General features: G+C 45.1%; 1 protein-coding gene across 5 annotated transcripts in view; it reads left to right on the top strand.

The window, feature by feature from the left end:
• Positions 1-679: 679 nt before the first annotated feature.
• Positions 680-25,047, top strand: part of PPFIA3 (PTPRF interacting protein alpha 3) — a 160,906-nt gene continuing 136,538 nt past the window's right edge. For 4 of the 5 annotated variants that reach the window (XM_056544649.1, XM_056544654.1, XM_056544652.1 and 1 more), the window contains exon 1: positions 680-1,220. The gene's annotated coding sequence lies outside the window, so the exon portion shown is untranslated. The remainder of the gene's footprint in view (positions 1,221-25,047) is intronic. The other variant, XM_056544650.1, reaches the window with a different exon arrangement.

Raw genomic sequence — 25,047 nt, forward strand, 5'->3', positions numbered from 1 at the left:
CTCAACCATGCCCTGGCGTCACGAATACAAGGGGTTAATGCCATCTGCCCCTAGGGTAACAACATCTGCCCTGCACCACACACCCCGGCACCACACCTTCTTGTTCAATTGGTTAATTATGAATATATATATTTTGTTGATGACAGTCTGGCTGTCCGGGCATGCTGGGAGTTGTAGTTTTGCAACAGATGGAGGCACCCTGGTTGGGAAACACTGACCTAAACACATGTTAAAATGGAAAATAATTTAGCAAATATAAATTTAATGTGGTGCAGGGCAGGACTGAAAATGGACCATGTCTATAGAGGAGATGGCAGAGCTATGACCCATTATTACCATTCATACCCACTATACTTGAGGGGTCTCCCTATCCTGGTGTGTATGCTGCATTCATTGGCAGTGCCCACCTGCCAATCCGCCTGGCATCACCCCCCACCCACCGATACACCTTCCCTTTAAGCAACCTCACCACGCTCGGGATGACATCATCCCTTAAATTTCATCCCGCCCCTCCCGGCCTCTGATTGGTCCATCGGCACTCCCTACACACCTCTCCGCCTATTGGTGTAGGTGGGTGTCAGTCAAACAATGTAACCACGCCCCCAGAGGTGTTTGAGGCTGTGTCAGGTCGGTGATTGGCCGAGTCTGCTGTCTGTCACATCCCAGAGGGCGGGGACTGTGTGCCTGGGCGGCGCTGCTGCTGGGCTGGTAATAGGGGTGATTTTCTGTGCACCCCGTTGTTTGGGCGATGTGGGAGGAGCGGGGTGTCAGCTGGAAGGGATGATGGAGCTGGAAGACACCGGCTTTCCTTCCCTTGTCGCCGGCTACCAGAGCTGCTGCGCCTGCGGGGCACCTGCATCTCCGCTCCACAGTCTCTGACCCAGACTGGAGGAAGAAGAGGTAGGGGAGCGGAAAACAGGAGCCCATAGAGATCCCCAGGACCGGGGGAGGAGACGGGGGGCACAGGTGGGGCAGAGGGGGCACTGGTAGGGAATGCGGTGCCATGCAACATTCCGGGCTGTCACCTAAGGATCTGGGCTAATACAATGTGATGGAGGCTTCTGTGGTGACACATTGTAATGAGGAGGATGTCATCAGGGGGTACAGTGTAATATTGGGGGGTACAGTGATATAAGGAGGGGCATGTTATTAGGGGGCCACCCTGTCCTTGGAAGAAATCCATAACCACAGCCAGGAGCGGCCCATCCGGAGGAGAACAGGTGAGTCCAGGGTGGGGGATGATTGACAGCACCTCCTGCACCTGTTCATCCATAGAGTGAATAGAGGAGCAGGGCACCGGGTACCACATCCAATATAAGAACTGTCTGCCCCACCGCTCCGCCATCATCTTGTTAACCCTATCTTAGCCTTGGCTCCTGTAAATGCTATCCTCCCCCCACCCTGTCATATCATCCCTGTGTCTTGGCATCTAGAAGGGTATGGGATCTCATTCAGAAGCTTTTAGATCATTTCTCCTCCGGCTCCTTATATTTTATATTTCTCATCATTTGGTGTCTGTCCGTCTCCATTCCCCGGAGTGGTGTGCGGCCCTTCCAGCAGTGAAGGGATTAATGGAGCATTATCAGCTGCCCTCTCCCATCTCTGCATATCTCCTCTTGCTTCTGCCTGATCACATCCTTCTCTGCTTTCCCTGACAACCAGTGTTGCAGCCCTCCCCCCCCCCCCCCCCCCCCATTTATGCCATTGTATCCCATCCTTTTCTATGTCAGCATCCTTCTCTTCCACCTGCTATCCTTTCCGGTCAGGAGCGGGATTGTGAGGGGTATTATCTCATATAATGCTGTTTTATCAATAATATTATGGAATATCGCTCTACCTGTTTATACTGATGTCTGTGTGGTGTCCCAGGGCATTTGCACAATCTGCTACAATGTTTCACCACAGTCACATGGTTTGTCTTCAGTTTTCCATCTCTTGTTCTAGAATTTGATGTTTTATCTCATTTTCTTTAGTTTTTACATCCTGAAAGCCGCACCATGTGCACAGTCCTTGTAATATTTCTCCATGGTGGCTTCCTGTCATTTCTATATCGCCAAAATAGTCTGAGGCGATGTACATCACCACTCCTTTTGGCCTCATTTTTAATTTTAAAATGTATTTGTCCTATCTATCTATCTATCTATTTATCTATCTATTATCTATCTATCTACTGGCTATTATCTATCTATTATCTATCTATTATCTATCTATCTATCTATTTATCTATTTATTTATCCATCTATCATTTATCTATCTATCTACTGGCTATTATCTATCTATCTATTTATCTATCTATTATCTATCTATCTACTGGCTATTATCTATCTATTATCTATCTATCTATCTATCTATTTATCTATTATCTATCTAGCTATCTATCTATTTCATATCTATCTATCTATCTATCTATCTATCTATTAATCTCATATCTATCTATCTATTATCTATCTATCTATCTATCTATCTCATATATATCTATCTATCTACTATTCTATTATCTATCTCATATCTATCTACTATCTATCTATCTATCTATCTATCTATCTATCTATCTATCTATCTATCTATCCATCTCTATCTATCTGCCTGCTATCTATTATCTATCTATTTATCTCATATCTATCTACTATCTATCTATCCATCTCTATCTATCTGCCTGCTATCTATTATCTATCTATTTATCTCATATCTATCTATCTATTTTTTATTTATCTATCTATCTATCTATCCATCTACTATCTATCTATATCTCTATCTATCTACTATCTATCTATCTATCTATCTATCTATCCATCTCTATCTATCTACCTGCTATCTATTATCTATCTATTTATCTCATATCCAATAATCATCAACATAACATATTTATTCATAAAAAAAACAATTGAACAAAAATGTTTTTTTGATGGTCCTATCTCAAGACATTATCTTCTGTCTATAGGATTAGGTGGTAAAAAGATTACTGGGACCCTGACAGATCACAAAAATGGAGGTGTAATGTCTTCTGGAATTATAGGGCGTACCACCCATGCTCGTCCGGTGGCCCATTCATTCTTTATGGGCCTTCGGAACATTGCTGAGCTTGGCAATGCTGGGTGGCCCATAGAGAATGGATGGAACATTGCTCATACACACGTGGTGCACTATATATTTCGGGGACAATTTTTTTGGGCTTCGAGGGGGTCCCAGTGGTCAGATCCCACAGACCAGCTTGTTATTCTCTATCTTATAATGGGAATATCCCTTTTACACAAAGTAAACTGACTATAAATTCTAAAAATCTATCTGTCGTCTAGATCAGTGTTTCCCAACCTGTGCGCCTCCAGCTGTTGCAAAACTACAACTCCCAGCATTCTTAAAATGTATCTATCTATCTCATATCTATCTGTCTGTCTAGCTATCTATCTATCGTCTAGATCAGTGTTTCCCAACTCGTGTGCCTTCAGCTGTTGCAAAAGTACAACTCCCAGTATTTTTTAAATGTATCTGTCGTCTAGATTAGTGTTTCCCAACCAGGGTCCCATCAGCTGTTGCAAAATTACAACTCCCAGCATTCTAAAAATGTATCTATCTAATGTCTAGATCAGTATTTCCCAACCAGGGTGCCTCCTGCTGTTGCAAAACTACAACTCCCAGCATTCTTAAAATTCATCAATCTATCGTCTAGATCAATGTATCCCAACCCGTGTGCCTTCAGCTGTTGCAAAAGTACAACTCCCAGTATTCTTAAAATGTATCCGTCATCTAGATCAGTGTTTCCCAACCAGGGTGCCCCCAGCTGTTGCAAAACTACAACTCCCAGCATGCCCGGACAGCCTTTGGCTGTCCGGGCATGCTTGGGGTTGTAGTTTTGCAACAGCTGGAGGCACCCTGGCCGGGAAACACTAATCTAGATAGATAGATAGAACTTCATCCCCCTTAACTCGATGCACATCAGTACTACCCTGCACCCTACTTATAAACCATCCCATCCTTCAACTCTCAGTTGACTACAATCCTAGATACTCCTTTATGGATGGCAGTACCATTTGGTGCCCTGTAACCCATATCTGACCTCCCTGGTATGCTTGAACCTTGCACCCCTGTGGCACTGCCCTTGGGCACTTCTATGCAGCAGCATGGATGTGCTTTCTTCCGGTAAAAAAAAGAACACCGTCTTGGAGGAACTAGTTTCCTCCAGACCAAAGTGGTTTATAATATAAATGGATTATAATACTGGATGCAATAAACATATGGCATTATCCCAGACGGTATGCCATGGCAGTGAATTACTTCTTCGTGGCTATAATGTACTCAATGGCTAAAGGCCTAGCACCGGCGGCCTATCAGTACCATATTGCATCAATGGGCGATGCTAGGAATTGCATCTGTCCTTCCATGAAAGAGAATCTCCCTCTTCTGTAAGACTGCCTATTCCTTCGCGTCATGTAAGCAGAAATCTATCACTGCCCTTTATTTCATGTGGATACCAGGCTCTGATTTCATTTAGCTCAGACTTCCATGGATGCCGGGATTACCTACAATGACCCTGCGTTCCCTACAGCCACGAGCAGTTGTATTTTATGTAACGTTACTCCGTACGGTTTATCAGCCCTGGCGGATTAGCGCTTGGACACGGTCATTTTTTACTTCTGTGCCGTCATTTACCTGCGTATATTATGTCTGCAGAATAAGGAATCCGTTCTGTATTAAGGTATACACGTTCTGTAGCAGCCATTGAGTCAAGCTCTGAATGATAAACCACACCTAATGGGATTTTAGTTTTTGTCATCTCATTCCGGTTGGGTAATGACCAGAATAGGTGTGCCACCCAACTCTTCAAGGCTACGTTCACACAGCCGTTGTACTACTACCTGTTTATTGTCTGTTGGGTCCTTTTTTGTTGTTGAATCGAATGGACCGTGAACGGTTCCTGACAGATCCCACTGACTTGAATAGGGTCCATTGGGTGTCCGGTATTATACAGTACAGGGATTGAGCGGAGAAAAAAAATAGAAAACTAGACTCCCGCTTTTCCGATGGATTGAGCAGCAGGGCTCCCTTTAGCGGATCACACAAGAAGTGTGAACAAGCCCTAAGAATTGTTATAATGGATGATTGGCTTCAAGGAGACCCGGCTCACGGCGCTGATCGACCAAACAGGTATGTTGACTTAAAAGAGGATTTATTGACCAGAATGCAACACATTTCGCTGCGCATGTGCAGCTTCCTCAGGCAAGATGCCTGAGGAAGCTGCGCATGTGCAGCGAAACGGGTTGCATTCTGGTCAATAAATCCTCTTTTAAGTCAACATACCTGTTTGGTCGATCAGCGCCGTGAGCCGGGTCTCCTTGAAGCCAATCATCCATTATCGTACTTATTCCGGAGGGCAGCATACGACCTACTTTATATATATATTCCATTGTTGTGTATGTGTTTACACAACCACCCAGGGTGAGCAGTTCATTTATATACTAATCTCACTATCTGGATCCAAACAATATTATTCTATGGAGCGCTTACTTCCCTAGCTCTAAGAATTCTTATGGCAGTACTGTATGCAGTATTACATGAGTAGTGGAAGAATGGCAGAGCCTGGGAAAGCTGGGTGATAACCCCTTGTGGGTGCTGTAATGGCGAAGATTGGCAACCCCATCGGGAACTGTAATGGCAGCCATACTTGTTTTTCATCTAGCGGGATGTGGATGCATGGTCTACAAAATAGACCTCTATCTTTATGAGTACTGTTCTGGATATTTCTAGATTCCTCTGTAGATCGCTGATAGAATCTAGGGGTCACCATTAGACATTTTGGATTTACTTTTGTACTGCATTTCTTTGGGTTCACTCTGTTGCATTCCCCAAAAAGTCTATTTAGGGAGTTGTACTTCAAGCATTTTTCGTATGCATTCTGTAGGGTACCCCAAAGGTTAAGTCCCTTATATGACCTCCATTGTGTTTTTGGGGACACACATTAGTCCCATCATTATACTGTACTTTGGCTATTTGTGCTGTGCTTTACTTCTAGCCATCATTGTGGTTGCCTTCGTAGGGGGTGCATAAGTATGATAATCTGCGTATGCCTTGGATAAGTTTTCTCCCTTTAGAGATCACAGTACCCCTATAAAAGAGCCAAACATCAACAATGCCACAGCGGCAAAGCTGTAACAGAGCTGGTTCTGTGCACACACAGCAAGTCCAGTTACAAACCCAGATTGCAATATTGCTCCCAGCCATCCACGGTGATTCAAAAAGAGAGCCAACCAAAATGCCACCATAAGCGTGCAAGCTGCAGCACCCCTATAGCAAGGCTAGGCTGCCATAGTACCCCTATAGCAAGGCTAGGCTGCCATAGTACCCCTATAGCAAGACTAGGCTGCCATAGTACCCCTATAGCAAGGCTAGGCTGCCATAGTACCCCTATAGCAAGGCTAGGCTGCCATAGTACCCCTATAGCAAGGCTAGGCTGCCATAGTACCCCTATAGCAAGGCTAGGCTGCCATAGTACCCCTATAGCAAGGCTAGGCTGCCATAGTACCCCTATAGCAAGGCTAGGCTGCCATAGTACCTCTATAGCAAGGCTAGGCTGCCATAGTACCCCTATAGCAAGACTAGGCTGCCATAGTACCCCTATAGCAAGGCTAGGCTGCCATAGTACCTCTATAGCAAGGCTAGGCTGCCATAGTACCCCTATAGCAAGGTTAGGCTGCCATAGTACCCCAATAGCAAGGCTAGGCTGCCATAGTACCCCTATAGCAAGGCTAGGCTGCCATAGTACCCCTATAGCAAGGCTAGGCTGCCATAGTACCCCTATAGCAAGGCTAGGCTGCCATAGTACCCCTATAGCAAGGCTAGGCTGCCATAGTACCCCTATAGCAAGGCAAGGCTGCCATAGTATGCCTATAGCAAGACTAGGCTGATGCAGTACCCCTATAGCAAGGCTAGGCTGATGTAGTACCCCTATAACAAGGCTAAGGCTGTTTTAGTGCCCCTATAAGAAGACTAAATACAGTGACCTTAAACCAGACACATACTGCATCATTTCCACATAACCAACCCATCCCCAGTGACCAAAAACAGTGCCAAACAAAATGCCTACATGAGTGTGCAACCTGCAACACCCCTATAACAAGGCTAGACTGCCATAGTATCCTTATAAGAAGGGCAAATACAGTGGCCCTAAACTGGACAAATACTGCATCATTTCCGCATAACAAACCCGTCCCCAGTGACCCTAAAGCAGAGCCAGTTGAAATGCCTCCACAATCATGCATGCGGGAGAACCTCTATAGACTGCCATAGTGCCCCTACTACAGGGCCAAATATAGTGGCCATAAACCCGACCCACAATGCATCATTGCTGAATATCCAACCCATCTCCTATGACCCAAAATGCCCCCATAAGTGTGCAAGCTGCAGCACCCCTATAACAGAACTAGACTGTAACAGGGTCAATTACAGTAGCCCTAAACCGGACACAACTACATCATTGGCACATTATGAAGCCATCCCCGGTGATCCAAAACAGAACCAAGGCATTTGCAGCAGGAACATAACTCCTATATAACTTTATATATAACCTACATCAGTGTTTTTCAACCTGCGGACTTCCAGATGTTGCAAAACTACAACTCCCAGCATGCACGGACAGCCGTTGGCTGTCCGTGCATGCTGGGAGTTGTAGTTTTGCAACATCTAGAGGTCCGTAGGTTGAAGACCACTGACCTATATAAACCCGTTGCACATAACTTTTAGGCCATATTCACACATGGCAGATACGTTGCAGACATTTCTGAGACTGCCCATACATGTAAGGCTGGGTTCACACCACGTTTTTGCAATACAGTTTTTTTATCAGATTTTTTATTTAAAAAAAAAACGGATTCCTCAAAACCTGACTAAACTGTATCAAAAAGTGTGTACAAAGTTTTATCTGTATACGGTTGAAAAATGATGCCCGATTGCATCCGTTTTTTAAGAAAAAAAAAAACGTATACGTTTTGAACTTTTCACTCCAATATGAATAAAGTTTCACTTGTTTGATTGAAATTCCAGGAAAAAAAACTGTGCAAAGTCAAAAATGGTATGGTGAAAACTGGATGGAACCATATACACATACAGGTCTGTACGGTTCCCATTGACTCCCATGTTAAAAAAAAACGTATACGGTTTAATACGGTTTTTGACCCGGACCAAAAACCGTGGTAGGCCACGGTTTTCTGTCCAAAAAAAAAAAGTAAAAAACCGTGTGGTTTGAATAACGGAGACAACTGTATACATTATGCTGCATACAGTTTTGAATGGAAAGTCTATGGCCACGGTTTCCTGTACAGTTGCATATGGTTTTAAAAAAAAAAAAAAACGTATCCAAAGACTGTATAGAAAAATCGTGGTGTGGACTAGGGATCGACCGATTATTGGTTTGGCCGATATTATCGGCCGATAATCACGATTTTGGGCATTATCGGTATCGGCAATTACCTTGCTGATAATCCGATAATGCCCCGCCCCCCGCACTGCCCCCACCGCACCGCGCCATTGCCTCCCCCATCCCCGGTTTTATAATTACCTGTTCCCGGGGCCCGGGGTCCATGCTACTTCTGGCTCCTGCTGCGTCCTGCGTTATGCTGTGCGCAATGACGAGTGACGTGACGTCACCGTCAGTGCGCACAGTGACAGCTCAGGAGGACGCCACTGGAGCCAGATATAGAGTGGACCCCGGGAACAGGTAATTATAAAACCGGGGATCGGGGAGGCAATGGGGCCGGGGCGGTGCGGTGGGGGTGCGACGCGGCGTGGTGGGGCGGTAGGGGGCGCGGAGCGGTGCGGCGGTGGGGGGGGGTGGGGGCGGTCGCGGTGGCGGTGATAGGACTCAGGAGGACCCCCGGACAGGCAGGGGGAGAGAAGCTGGTGGCGGCCTATGGCACCGCAAAAGCCGCTGCAGTTCATTGATTTAAAGCGCCCACTTTAAATCAATGATCTGCAGCGGTGTCGCGGGGGGATAAATAGCCGATAACTTATACCGGAATATCGATATAAGTTATCGGTATCGGCCCTAAAAAAATATCGGTTGATCCCTAGTGTGAACCCACCCTTACTTAAGTTTTCTGAAATCCATGCATAGTACCCCTATAGCAAGACTAGGCTGCCATAGTACCCCGTTGGCTGTCTGGGCATGCTGGGAGTTGTAGTTTTGCAACATCTGGAGGTCTGCAGGTTGAAGACCACTGGTATTGGAGGTTGGACTCAAGTGTCCCCGCTGCTCCGGACCGTCACCGCTGCCCGGGATGTCGCCCTCCATCGCTGTCGCCGCGTCCCCGTGGTGTCCCCGACGCTCCGGGAAGGTCTCTGCTGCCTGGGAACGTCGCTCTCCGTCGCCGCCATCACGTCGCTACGTGCGCCGCTCCTATTGGATGACAGGACGGCGTGCGCGGCGACATGATGGCGACGAAGGAGAGCGCCGGCGATGCAGGGGATTCCGAGGAGTACGCTACGGAGCCCCGAGGACAGGTGAGTGATCGTCAGCGGACCACACGGGGCACCGTAAACGGCTATCCGGTGGCAGCTGAAACAGTCTGCGCTGCCGGATAGCCGTTTATGCGATGGCCCCGACATACAAAAGCATCGTATGTTGATGCTGCCTCTGAGAGACCATCGTATGTTGAAATGATCGTATGTCGGGGCCATCGCAGGCCGAGGGGTCACTGTGTATATATATATATATATATATACATATATATATATATATATATATAATAGAGGTACGTGCTCTCAAATCACCCAAATGCAAGTAAAAAGTGCAAAAAAAAACACGTGTTTTAACACTTCCATTATTTTCAGCCTAGTACATGATGTCTGGTTACACAATCTGGTCTCCGTAGAGGATAGTGGACTTATTTGGGTTGAATTATTATTATTTTTTTCTGGATGCTTGGCTGCAGAAAGGTTAATAAGCTATATACCATTAATGCTTAGCCCTTCTTTATAGTAGTATGCATTACCACAATTCCCTTTACACCTTCCCAGCCCCCTATGGAAACCCCCAGTGCACGGCTCCTTCCTTCCCTGGGCTATAGATGGAAAAAAGGGGGATGGGAAAGCAAACCGCTTGTCATACATCACACTTGAGATGTGAGCAGCAGAATGTGGTGGGGTCAGGATGTGAGCGCTGTGCGCTATGCTTTCTTTATGGTTTTATCTCTTCCTCCTATGTCGTGATTTTTTTTTTTTCCCATCCACCCTTGCTATATGTCCTATGTGCCGCGTTACGTCTGTACAGTATCTACATTATGGCTGTTCCGTGCATTGCAATGGTTGTACCACTTTAAGACGAAAGGTCACGTGATGCCATTCTTGTTATAGGGGGGTCAGGCAACATGGCGGTGACACCGTGCATCACCGGCTGTAATGGGGCGTGCTATTTGCATGCGGATGCCGGTATATTATTGCTTTTTCTTTGATGGTAAGTGAGCATTTATTGGGAGAAGCAAATGATTCCTGTTTTTATGGCAGGAATTACAAGCTTGATGGGTGTTTTTATAGAAGCGTTTGTGTATACGGTTATTGTCGAACAGATGTCTCAACATCCACTTTTCATTTGCATATTATATATTCTCCGCATTTTATGCCGTGCTAATAAACTTAACCTGGTTGCATTAAAAATAGAGGCGTCAAAAATCCTGTCCAACTTGTTGTGCGTTTCTGGGAAAGTTGGGTGACAACTAATAGGACCAGGTTATTTCTTGTAGGGGTTGTCACCCTGCTTTCCTGAAGTTCGGAATGCCTTGTTATCTATTTATAAGGGGGCACCCTTCGGGAGCCATTGGTTGTCACTAGAGATGAGCGAACTTACAGTAAATTTGATTCGTCACGAACTTCTCGGTTCGGCGGTTGCTGACTTATCTTGCATAAATTAGTTCTGCTTTCCGGTGCTCCCGTGGGCTGGAAAAGGTGGATACAGTCCTAGGAGACTCTTTCCTAGGACTGTATCCACCTTTTCCAGCCCACCGGAGCACCTGAAGGCTGAACTAATTTATGCAGGAAAAGTCAGCAACCGCCAAGCTGAGAAGTTCGTGACGAATCAAATTTACTGTAAATTCGCTCATCTCTAGTTGTCACCCAGCCTTTCTGGATATAAGGAATAAATGTGGGCATCTTGTGCGAGAAGTGATCTCCATTGTTGCACGAGCACTTATCTAGCGGGTTTCTACTAATGTGGCTTTTTGACTATAAAAATTAGCAATGAATGCAGGACAACAGCCCCCCCGCCTGTGCTGAGGTGATCATGGGAGGTCCGGCTGCCAACATCTTCACGTTTCGCTATCTGCGCTGCCCTCTCTGATGGCCTTAGGCCAGGGTTTCCCAACCAGGGTGGCTCCGGCTGTTGCGAAACTACAACTCCCAGCATGCCTGGACAGCCGTCGGCTGTCCAGGCATGCTGGGAGTTGTAGTTTCGCAACAGCTGGGGGCACTCCGGGAAACACTGCCTTATGTTTGAATACTAGGGGATGAGAAGACAACATTTCGATGGAGCAGATTCATCTTCCTCTTACAGCCATCATTTTAATGCCAACCAGTGCATTTGGGCATCTTATTGGCATGGGTATATACTTCAGGTTCTAATGGCATAGCTACAGGGCATCTCGGGCACATAAATAAATGGCAGCACCGTCGATGGCCAATTCAGAAAGCCCCCCCCCCCCCCCCCCCCAATCCAAAAGTTAGTCACACAGGGGGAGATTTATCAAAACCTGTGCAAAGGAAATGTTGCCCATAGCAACCAATCAGATCGCTTCTTTCATTTTATAGAGGCCTTGTTAAAAACAAAAGAAGTGAGCTGATTGGTTGCTATGGGCAACTGGGCAACTTTTCCTCTGGACAGGTTTTGATAAATCTCCCCCACAGTAACCCTGCTTGGACACCGACCTGAAATCAAGTGTTGAGTTTTCCTCGTCAGAGTTTAGGCCCCCATATACAGTCATGGCCGTAAATGTTGGCACCCCTGAAATTTTTCCAGAAAATGAAGTATTTCTCACAGAAAAGGATTGCAGTAACACATGTTTTGCTATACACATGTTTATTCCCTTTGTGTGTATTGGAACTAAACCAAAAAATTGAGGGGAAAAAAGCCAATTGGACATAATGTCACACCAAACTCCAAAAATGGTGTGGACAAAATTATTGGCACCCTTTCAAAATTGTGGAATTATAAAATGGTTTCAAGCATGTGATTCTCCTTTAAACTCACCTGGGGCACGTAACAGGTGTGGGCAATATATAAATCACACCTGAAAGCAGATAAAAAGGAGAGAAGTTCCCTTAGTCTTTGCAGTGTGTGTCTGTGTGTGCCACATTAAGCATGGACAACAGAAAGAGAAGAGAACTGTCTGAGGACTTGAGAACCAAAATTTTGGAAAAATATCAACAATCTCAAGGTTAAAAGTCCATCTCCAGAGATCTAGATTTGCCTTTGTCCACAGTGCGCAACATTATCAAGAAGTTTGCAAACCATGGCACTGTAGCTAATCTCCCTGGGCGTGGACAGAAGAGAAAAATTGATGAAAAGTGTCAATGCAGGATAGTCCGGATGGTGGATAAGCAGCCCCAAACAAGTTCCAAAGATATTCAAGCTGTCCTGCAGGCTTAGGGAGCATCAGTAAATCAAATGAAACGCTATGGCAGGAGACCCAGGAGGACTCCACTGCTGACACAGAGACATAAAAAAGCAAGACTACATTTTGCCAAAATGAACTTGAGTAACCAAAATCCTTCTGGGAAAATGTCTTGTGGACAGATGAGACCAAGATAGAGCTTTTTGGTAAAGCACATCAATTCTACTGTTTACCGAAAACAGAATGAGGCCTACAAAGAAAAGAACACAGTACCTACAGTGAAATATGGTGGAGGTTCAATGATGTTTTGGGGTTGTTTTGTTGCCTCTGGCACTGGGGGCCTTGAATGTGTACAAGTCATCATGAAATCTGAGGATTACCAACGGTTTTTGGGTCGCACTGTACAGCCCAGTGTCAGAAGGCCAAATGAGCTCGTTCAGCTGACAACTATCTTATGTGTGCAACTACCTTTTGGAGAATTCTTTGTGGTCAGGAGCTTATAGAAGTGTGAAATCTATCTTAAAGGGGTAGTCTGGAAGAAAAAAATCAAATCAACTGGTGGCAGAAAGTTATACAGATGTGTGAATTATTTCTATTTAAAAAATCTTAAAGGACATCTGCAGCAAAAGACAACTTATCCCCTATCCACAGGATAGGGGATAAGTGTTTGATCACGGGGGGTCTGACCGCTGGGGCCCCCCCGCAATCTCCTGCACGGGGCCACGCCTCCTCCATGTATCTCTAGGGGAGAGGCGAGGAGGCATAAAACTGTATGGGGAGGGGGCGTACCGTCGACCTCAGAGAGGTCGACACTACGCGCTTTAGCCGCTCACATATGCGGCAATGCGGAGCCCCGTTTGGGAGATCCCAGCGGTCTGACCCCCGCGATCAGACACTTATCCCTTATCCTGTGGATAAAGGATAAGTTGTCTTTTTCTGCAGATGTCCTTCCAGTACTTATCAGCTGCTGCATACTACAGAGAAAGTTGTGTAGTTCTTTACAGTCTGACTACAGTGCTCTCTGCTGCCACCTCTGTCCATGTCAGGAACTGTCTTTCAGACTGGAAAGAACTACACAGCTTCCTCTTTAGTATATAGCAGCTGATAATACTGGAAGGATTAAGATTTAGATTAAATAGAAGTAGTTTACAAATATGTGTAATTTTCTGGCTCCAGTTGATTTAAATAAATGTTTTCCACTGGAGTACCCCTTTGAATAACTTAAAGTTCCCTAATAGACCATTTGAGGTCTCCAACTATAAGCTGAAGCAAAGAGCAGAGCAGCTACAAAAAGCTTTTCACTTTCTGGTTGCCCCAACACATCCACACATTACTTAGACAGCACATTGATTCCAGTAGATGCCATGTTATACTTCTTTTTCACTGCTTTGGCACTGAAGTAAAATTGAACATTTGCTGCTGGGTTCCCCCACAGATGTCAGCAGAGAGCTCTGTGTTCCAAAAAGAAAAGAATAAGAAAAGAATATCCTCAATGTCCTCTGTAGTATTCAGCATCTAGTGGGTTGCTAGGGGTCCCAGCATCAAGACAACCAGTGATCAGCTTGTTTTTGAGTGACTCTTCAAAAGAGAGAACTATCTTAAAGGGGTACTCCGGCGCTAAGACATCTTATCACCTATCCAAAGGATAGGGGATAAGATGCCTGATCGTGGGGGTCCCCCCACTGGGGACCCCGTGATCTTCCACGCCGCACCCCGTTAGAATCAGTCCCCGGAGCGTGCTCGCTCCGGGTCTGATTACTGGCGATCACAGTGACGGAGCATCGTGATGTAAGGGCTCTGCCCCGTGTGACGTCACGCTCCGCCCCCTCAATGCAAGCCTATGGAGAGGCGTGACAGGTGTCACGCCCCCTCCATAGGCTTGCATTGAGGGGGCGGAGCGTGACATCACACGGGGGCAGAGCCGTGACATTACTATGCTCCGTCCCTGTGATCGCCAGTAATCAGGCCCGGAGCGAGCACGCTCCGGGGACTGATTCTAACGGGGTGCGGCGTGGAAGATCACGGGGGGTCCCCAGCGGCGGGACCCCCGCGATCAGGCATCTTATCCCCTATCCTTTGGATAGGGAATAAGATGTCTTAGCGCCGGAGTACCCCTTTAAGTACATACAGCGGACATAGTAATGTTATGTCTCCATCGATTTGATGTCTGTAGATTTGTTTCAAGACTGTAGTTACTACAATACTTTATGATTGTTAAATACCTTGGCTTGAGAACCGTGTCCACCATAGATTGTATCTTGATCTGCTGGTTCTTATGGGGGGTATGTAGCTGAAATCTCTGATCTTATTAGATTTTTTAACGCTATTAACTATGTCTCCTTAAAGGGGTACTTCGGTGGAAAACTTTATTTTTTATTTTTTTTAAATCAACTGGTGACAGAAAGTTAAACAGATTTGTAAATCACTTCTATTAAAAAAAATCTTAATCCTTCCAGTACTTATTAGCTGCTGAATACTACAGAGGAAATTATTTTCTTTTTGGAACACAGTGCTCTCTGCTGAATCACGAGCACAGTGCTCTCTGCTGACATCTCTGTCCATTTTAGGAACTGTCCAGAGCAGCATATGTTTTCTATGGGGATTTTCTCCTACTCTGTACAGTTCTTAAAATGGACAGAGATGTCAGCAGAGAGAACTGTGCTCATGATGTCAGCAGAGAGCTCTGTGTTCCAAAAAGAAAAGAATATCCTCAATGTCCTCTGTAGTATTCAGCAGCTGATGAGTACTGAAAGGATTAAGATTTTTTAATAGAAGTAATTTAAAAATCTGTTTAACTTTCTGGCACCAGTTGATTTAAAAAAAAATAAAAATAAAAAGTTTTCCACCGGAGTACCCCTGTAAGGGTCAGCAATGATTTAGTAGGTAGGTTACGTAAACTAATACTACAGTGCAACAACAGCAATAGAAGATGTGGATGCATAGAGAATTTGGGATTCCGGTGACTGTTCAGCTCTATCCAATTTCTGCCACTGACTGTGGAAGCGATTTTATTATTGGAGATGTAGGGAATTTCCATCTATATGATTTCTGTCTGAAGGTACTTCTTAAAGGGGAACTCCAGAAAGTTAAACACATTTGTCAATTACTTCTATTAAAAATCTTAACCCTTCCAGAACTTATAACTGCTGAATAATACAGAGGAAATAGAGTTGTTCTTCTCTTTCTGACCACAGTGCTCTCTCTGCTGACACCTTTGTCCATTTTAGGAACTGTCCAGAGCAGGATAGGTTTGCTATGGGGATTTGCTCCTACTCTGGACAGTTCCTGACTTGGACAGAGGTGTCGGCAGAGAGCACTGTGGTCAGACAGAAAAGAACAACTCTACTTCCTCTGTAGCATACAGCAGCTGATAAGTACTGGAAGGATTAAGATTTTTTTTTTAATAGAAGTTATTTACAAATCTGTTTAACTTTCTGGAGCTAGTTGATTTGAAAAATAAACAGGAGTGCCCCATTAACTACACTTCTGGATCATAAGTTTTTGTATAGCTCCTAGAGCTCACCTGATCTTTTATAACAAAATAGAATAGGAAAATAATCTGGATTTGATATTATTGGGACCTGATTTAATGGTGAGATTTGTAGGAGAATAGAGAGTTCCCTCATGATAGTAAGATTGTAAGGCTGTATATCCGTCCAGTTCAGACTTTTACCCTGCAATTTTGATCAAGCAAAAAGGCATAAAAGACAAACTTCCTTCTTGGTTACAAATCACACAGTCTGAATAAATCGCTGGATTATTGATTCTTCTCTACAATCTAGTAACTTTTACTCTGCAGAAAGTCATTCAGGGCCCTTTAATCTCTTTTGTTGAGTTCACATGACCACATCCTTTGAAGTTCCTTGGAAGTTCCATAGTCTCACTGCTCTTACAGTAAAGAATCCCTTTCTGTGCTGGTGTGGAAACCTTCTTATCTCTAGACGTAGAGGATGTCCCCTTGGTATAGTTACAGTCCTTGGTATTAATAGCTATAACTGAATGCCTCTCTGCTCTGACTATTGGAATGTCTTGATCAGCAGACCCATTGAAATTATCCATATGTGTCAATTGTGTCCTGATGGGTCATGCTTTTGAAAAGTCTATAAATACCTTTGAAATAGGAACAAGATTAATAGAAAAAATTATATATTGTTGGGGCCAAAGAAAACTAGAAAATAAAAGCTTTATTTACGTACCCCTGGTCCCCTGCAGGTCTCGCTGCAGCTCCTGTTTGGCTCCTTCCGGTCCTCCGTTGCTTCTGTCTTCTGCTTGCTTCTAAGACTAGAGCTTGGAGCAGGGCCTGCCTGCTCAACCAATCACTAGCCGAGACAGGACACAGCTATGGCCAGTGATTGGCTGAGCGGGCAAGTCTTATTCCAAGCTCTCATCTGGAAGGCTGTTCTCCATGTATGCTGTCCTCTCTATCCACACACTGATCTGCTGTGTACAGCCTCCTCCTTGCTGCTATCCCTAACACTTAAAGTGTACCTGTCGTCAACAAAAACTTTTTATATAATGTAGATAATAACATTATATGTATATTTGTAATATACATTGGTTAGAAAATATGTATATTTTTGGGTGAAAAAACGCTGTCTCTGCAGCTATTGCCTGTGTGTCTCTTTGAGGAGTCCAAATACAGGAAATGAGGACAAGATAAGCAGGGCTCAGTGCAGACTCCTGGCTTGTCAGTAATCCTCATGTGTGAGCCCATAGCATGCCACAGAGCCTCACTGCACAGAGCCCTGCTTGTCCACCTTCACTTCCTGTATTTGGACTCCTCATAGAGACACACAGGCAATAGCTGCAAGGACAAAAATATACATATTTTTTAACCAATGTACATTACAAATATACATATATATTATCTACATTATATAAAAAGTTTTTGTTGAGGACAGTTACACTTTAAAAGAAGAGCGGGATAGGGCACAGTGCCTGCCTTACCAATTTTACTAATCTCCTCAAAAACCACACTGTCAGAAGAAGATAAATGGTAGCAAATATTTAATGAAGACTGTTTAGAAAGTTGCTTTATTTTGCATTGAGAAAACAAAAAGAAAATATAATTGAAGAAAAGCCATAACATAGTTATAGGGAACTGATAGGCACACTCAGGGCTGCCATCAGAAATTTTAGGGCCCCTTACACAGCTCAAGGCCAGGGCCCCCAGTGTCTTTCACCCCAGTCCACCCCCAGGGCCACCCACAGCCCTTTTTTTTCTAATGATATTTTTCTAATTATTTTATAGCAGATTGTGCATTAAAACACTGTGCTGCAATGTATTTTACTGCGGCACACTCTGCACTAATCTAATATACCCTATTCTGAATACTGTGAAACCACCCTAAAATTAGCAAATATTCCCACCTACCAGGTGAAAGCAGAGGAAAAAATGGAGCAGTTGCTCATAGCAACAAATTCAACAAAGTCCCTGAAAAATGAAAGAAGCCACCTGATTGGTTGCTATGGGAAACTGTTCCATTTTTCTTCTGAACAGGTTCTGATAAATCTCCCCCACTGACCATACAGAGATAGATACCAGAATGCACTCTGCAGACTGTATAAGTGATTACAATTACATTTAGATACTCACAGGGGACGTCTTCTCTGATCGGAGTCGTTCACGTTTCCTTTTTGTTCTCCACTATCCGGCCCAGGGAATCATGAAGACTTCTCCTGGCCAAGACTTGTCTCCACAGAACCTTTCAGAGCAACCAGACAAACATTTTAGGCCTCTTTTCTCCAGCACAATGTCCACCTCTATTGTTGTAGACGCCCCTCTGTGCCCCCATATATAGTTGTACACGTCCTCTGTGACCCCATACATCGTTATAGGCCCCCTTTGTGCACCCATACATTGTTATAGGCCCCTTTTGTGCCCCCATAAGAAGTTATAGGTCTCCTTTTTGCCCCCATAGGTAGTCATAAGCCCCTTTGTGCCCCCATAGGTAGTTATAGGCCCACTTTTCCCCCATAGGTAGTTATAGACCCCTTTGTGCACCCATAGGTAGTTATAGGCCCCTTTGTGCCCCCATAGGTAGTTATAGGCCCCCTTTGTGCCCCCATAGGTAGTTATAGGCCCCTTTGTGCCCCCACAGGTAGTTATAGGCCCCCTTTGTGCCCCATAGGTATTTATAGGCCCCTTTGTGCCCCCATAGTTAGTTATAGGCCCCCTTTTGTGCCCCCATAGGCAATTATAGGCCTCTTTGTTCCCCCATAGGAAGTTACAGGCCCCGTTTGTGCCCCCATAGGTATTTATAGGCCCCTTTTGTGCCCCCATAGGTATTTATAGGCCCCTTTGTGCCCCCATAGTTATAGGCCCCCTTTAGTGCCCCCATAGGCAGTTATAGGCCCCTTTGTGCCCCCATAATTATAGGCCCCCTTTGTGCCCCTATAGGTAGTTATGGCCCCCCCCTGTACCCCATTAGTAATTATTGGCCCCATGTGCCTCCACAGACATACAGTCTCCAGCCATACACAGTATATGGCTGGAGGCAGTATGTCTGTGCTCCGACCACTGCTCCTCCGGTCCGGGGCCCATGGGTCAGAGCAGTAGGCCCCTGGACTGGAGGAGCACTGGTTGGATCATTGAAGGCAGCCTGCTGTGGTTACCTTCCTGGCCAGCCAGTCGGTCACCTGGCTGCTACTCCGGTTCTCCTCTGATTTCGGGGACCGCGCGTCACGTCATAGCACTGTGGACGTGCCCACACACGGCATGTTAGAAACTCCCGGCGCCCATACCAGTTATAAAGTGGCAGCAGCCGCCGAGCTCATAGGTATGTGTGGCCGGGACAGTGTGACTGACTCCTGTCAGTCAGTGTAAAATGACGCACCCCCCGCCTCCCAGCAGTCAGTGAGTGAGTGAAATAAAAAAAATAAAAAAAGAGCTTTGGTCCTGTCTGGGCCTCCTGGGGGTCTGGGCCCCTTACAGGGGTACCGGCTGTACCCCCCTGATGGCGGCCCTGCGCACACTATTATGGGGGCACCTGTAGCTTGATCTTAGGCATTTTAGAGTCAATGAAAAACACTTGAAGAAACGTATGCTTTATAGTTTGTCATTGCATTTAGTGGGAGGTAAGGTTTGTAATTATTTATGTTGCTCCCACAAAACTAATGGTTCATCATTTTAAGAAGCCAGACCCCATATACCTTAGGGAGACTATTGCCCTGAAATGATGCTGCCACCCTGCAGTTTCACCAGTCATAGACAACTAGCTGAGTGTAAGAAGCGAACCCACTTGATTTAATGGCATCAACTCAAGAGCATTGATTGACAAGTCATCTGCCCAAGATTTTCTGCAGCAACTGCACCATTTACTGCATTGCATTGTGGGACGGGTTCTCTTCTAATCAAATCACATCAGTCTCAGAAGCAGGCGCCTTCCTCCAATCTAGGCCAAGCAGGCTTTGCCAGGATGACTATTGAATTGTCTAACGTGACACATTGAAGTGTAATTCACAGCATTTGGGTATTTCTTATTTTTCTCTTGTACGCTGCAGTACAATACATCATAACCTTAGATGGAAGACTCGTCCTGACCCCCATGGGCTTTGGCTTCACATTTGATAGATGCCGTTCCTAAATGATTCCATTGTATTTAGTTTCTGCTGTAAAGCAGGTGGAGATGTAACGCACAGATGAGGAGAGAGGCAAGAAGGGGCTGAGAGCTGGCAGATCTTTCCGAGGGCGTATGAAATACTGCCCTGATTCCCTCTATGTGTGGTAAGAAAAGAACTTTGAGCATCTCTAATTAACAATTACAGTAATTAGAACGGCTGCAATGGTGAGGAGGTAATTATATCGGAGAAGGCTGCACCATTCCCTGCTAAATAAATGGCTGCGAAAAGCAGATCTGTTCCATTTTGTATTCTGATATCACCGATATAATCACATTGTTTTTTTTTTTCCAGTCATTGGGGGCTAGTTTCAATTAATAGAGCCAAGAGCTGAGAATGTAATAAAAGGAATGCGCTTATATTATCTCATCTTCCATCAGTTGTGCAAACCTGCATTGGTTCACTAGGGCCTGCACATGGAGAAAACCACCTGCATAAAAATAAAATGGGCCCCCATCTCCTGCTGGCTTACAAATATACCCTTTCTTTCTATTTTGGGTAAAATAAAGGTTAATGTGCACCTTGTGCTGGTCTGTTTTCCTATTATTGTATTGTGATTGTGTTGGGAGAAGAACGAACCTGAATTGTAGTCCTTCTTGGTGTAGGTCCAGTGGCATAGTGTGAGTTGCCAGTATCCTGGGCAGGGCAGTTATTATGCCCCCTATCCCAGCCTGGTAAAGGTAAATTGAACGGTGATACATACAGTGTATGCACTGACGCTCACCCCTATACAATCAACAGCCTGACAAATGTGAAGTGAGCAGCCAGGGGGTGAAATGTGCATTTTAACAGATTTTCTATTTGACAAGATGGATAGCCACAATGTAGCAATGTGGACTGTACATACAGGAGAAGGAACTCTCCTGGTTGCTGGTTTCTCTCTTCTTTGCGGTATCTATAGCCTTCTTAGGCTTGGCTTCCATAGTATGAGCTTTTTTTTTTTTTTTTTTATATCAGACTGTGTCATTTGGCCCAGGAAGGAAAAGTCCCCTGCCTCTGGGCACTGATTGGTTTCCCCTAATAATGTAGAGCAAGCCATTAGCATGGAGGTTAGAGCAAGACATGATCATGGAAGTTAGAGCAGGGCATTGGCATGGAGGTTAGAGCAAGGCATTGGCATGGAGGTTAGAGGAAGGCATGGAGGTTAGAGCTGGGCATGAGCATGGAGGTTAGAGCAAGGCATGAGCATGAAGGTTAGAGCAAGGCATGAGCATGGAGGTTAGAGCAAGGCATGGGCATGGAGGTTAGAGGAAGGCATGGAGGTTAGAGCTAGGCATGAGCATGGAGGTTAGAGCAAGGCATGGGCATGGAGGTTAGAGCAAGGCATGAGCATGGAGGTTAGAGCAAGGCATGGGCATGGAGGTTAGGGCAAGGCATGGGCACGGAGGTAGAGCAAGACATGGGCATGGAGGTTAGAGCAAGGCATGGGCACGGAGGTTAGAGCAAGGCATGGGCATGGAGGTTAGAGCAAGGCATGGGCATGGAGGTAGAACAAGGTATGGGCATGGAGGTAGCTCAAGGCATGGGCATGGAGGTTAGAATAAGCCATGGGCATGGAGGTTAGAGCAAGGCATGGGCATGGAGGTTAGAGCAAGGCATGGGCATGGAGGTAGAGCAAGGCATGGGCATGGAGGTTAGAGCAATGCATGGGCATGGAGATAGAGCAAGGCATGGAGGTTAGAGCAAGATATGATCATGGAGGTTAGAGTAAGGCATTGGCATGGAGGTTAGAGCAAGGCATGGGCATGGAGGTTAGAGCAAGGTATGGGCATGGAGGTTAGAGCAATGCATGGGCATGGAGGTTAGAGCAAGGCATGAAGGTTAGAACAAGACATGATCATGGAGGTTAGAGTAAGGCATTGGCATGGAGGTTAGAGCAAGGCATGGGCATGGAGGTTAGAGCAAGGCATGGGCATGGAGGTTAGAGCAAGGCATGGGCATGGAGGTTAGAGCAAGGCATGGGCATGGAGGTTAGAGCAAGGCATGGGCATGGAGGTTAGAGCAAGGCATGGGCATGGGGGTAGAGCAAGAAGGCATGGGCATGGAGGTTAGGGCATTGGCATGAAGGTTAGAGCAAGGCATTGGTATGGAGGTTAAGGCAAGGCATGAGCATGGAGGAAGAGCAAGGCATGGGCATGGAAGTTAGAGCAAGGCATGGGCATGGAGCTTAGAGTAAGGCATGGGCATTGAGGTAGAGCAAGGCATGGGCATGGATGTTAGAGCAAGGCATGGGCATGGAGGTTAGAGCAAGGCATGGGCATTGAGGTAGAGCAAGGCATGGGCATGGATGTTAGAGCAAGGCTTGGGTGTGGATAAAGAGCTAAGCATGGGCTTTGAAGGGGTAGTTGAGTTATTACTGTGGCAGAATCCCCTCCTTTGTTATAATGGCACTGTTGCCAGTATTTTGCCATCTACAAAAGTGTGAAGAGTAGTAGTTTATTTGATTCAAGTATTATACCTGTAGTGCAAAATATTGTTCAGGCACTGAGATAATCCTCACGAAAATTATAGACAGATAGGCAACAGTAGGCTATCTTCATGTACAACTAAACAGCCTTGCTTCATATCATTGCATTTGATTTTACATATAATTACTGAGTAAACACCTTGTCTCTTCCTGATTTACATGTTGGTTGAAGTCTGTAAATATGTTTCCTCAAGTCACTAGGAGATGTGGGTGTGCCTTATTAAGATGTGAAAGGTGTGTCTTACCAACGCCAGGCATGGTACGACATAGTAGTCTTGTTTGTTACTATGGTGACAGAAATCATTTTCTCTTCATTCCAATCCTTTCCATTGGTTGGAGTATATTTTGGACAGGCATTGCATTTTATCAATCTGGTGCCTCCAGTAATACTTCTCCCGGCCTCCGTTGGGGTCTTCTTCCGGTTGCTGGGGCTCAATATGTCACACCACAAGTCGACCACAAAAAGCAGGAAGAAGACTGTAGCAGAGGCCGGGAGGGAGATACTGAAGCCACCGAAGGAGCAGTAGGAAGAAAATCCAGTGTTGTTTGTTTTTTTCCGTAAGGCTATTCTGGACAGGTAAAAAAAAAAAAAAAATATTTGAATTCCAGAGTACTCCTTGAAAGACGTTGCCAGATTTAAAAAGAACATGGCATTAAAGGGGTATTCCAGGAAGAATTTTTTTTTATTTTTTTTATATCAACTGGCTCCAGAAAGTTAAACAGATTTGTAAATTTACTTCTATTAAAAAATCTTAATCCTTCCAATAATTATCAGCTGCTGAAGTTGAGTTGTTCTTTTCTGTCTGGCAACAGTGCTTTCTGCTGACATCTCTGCTTGTCTCGGGAACTGCACAGAGTAGAAGAGGTTTGCTATGGGGATTTGCTTCTACTCTGGACAGTTCCCGAGACAGGTGTCATCAGAGAGCACTTAGAAAAGAACAACTCATCTTCAGCAGCTCATAAGAACTGAAAGGATTAAGATTTCTTAATAGAAGTAAGCAATCCCACTTCTGAATCTCTTGTGTACCTGCCTAAGCTATTGCTAAAGCATGTACATATGTCTTTACCTGCGTGAATGAAGGAACTGGTTACGTAAGGTGGACACAACATGGGTGTCTCCTGGAAAATCCAGATGAGTTGACTACACTGAATATATGATTATTCCTAAGGTAGTGGTGAAACAAAAGACATACATCGCTCCGTAGTGTGTTAAAGTGGTTGCATTGGGGGTTGGGGGGGTTAATGCTCGGGCAAAGTTAATGCTTACCACACGGGGTTACACTCCCCAAGTGCAACAATGGATAAGAGCAAAGAAGATATCAAGTGAATATATCACGTCTAATTCAATGCAATCTTAGAAATAAACCTCCAGTGGTCGACGGGATTCAAGGCACTGAACACAGAAGTAAAAGGGAACTGACGTTTATTCACCCATGATGCAACGCGTTTCACAGTAGAACTGCTTCATCAGGCCTGATGAAGCAGTTCTACTGTGAAACGCGTTGCATCATGGGTGAATAAACGTCAGTTCCCTTTTACTTCTGTGTTCAGCACCTTGAATCCCGTCGACTACTGGAGGTTTCTAAGATTGTATGGTAGTGGAGGGAAGGCTGGTGAGCTCTGGGGCTTCTATTCTTATTGCGATCACCCCTAAAAAACAAACATGGCAGATCTAATTGCCCCCAGGCCATAACAATTGGGTGTCTATTGCTGGGGACGAGAAGGATTGAACAAGTTGGATTTTTAATCTTGATATAATGGGCATGATGGGGGAGATTTATCAAAACCAGTGCAGAGGAAATGTTGCCCAGTTGCCCATAGCAACCAATCAGATTGCTTCTTTCATTTTGCAGAGGCCTTGTTAAAAATGAAAGAAGTGATCTGATTGGTTGCTATGGGCAACTGGGAAGCTTTTCCTCTGGACAGGTTTTGATAAATCTCCCCCGATACGTCTTTGTTTAGGATATGGCTCGCCTGTCTCATTGGGAGACATTAGACAGCTATCTAATGTGTGTTGGGCCGGGGATTGGTTTGCTGGGCATCGGTTGTGTCCATGAGATTGGTTTGCAGGTTGTTAACTTCTTCTCTTTACATCTGGACAGATTGGACACAACCTCAGATGTCATACGCTGCTACCGACGCTGATGTCGTTTCCATTTAGTTCTTATCTTTTCTTTTCCCGTTTGGAATATTTTGGCTGATAAACAGACAGGTCATCCCAAATCTGCCACTGAATCTGCGAAGAGGAAATAAGTAACATTTTTACCCATCATTGCCTAGTAGAATGGTTGGAGAACATTTTGTCCTACATTCGTCCTGTATTAGGCGGGGTTCACACCACATTTTTCAAGTACGTTTCCCATATGTGTT

Source organism: Hyla sarda, chromosome 10 (genome assembly GCF_029499605.1).
Source record: "Hyla sarda isolate aHylSar1 chromosome 10, aHylSar1.hap1, whole genome shotgun sequence".
Taxonomy (NCBI): domain Eukaryota; kingdom Metazoa; phylum Chordata; class Amphibia; order Anura; family Hylidae; genus Hyla; species Hyla sarda.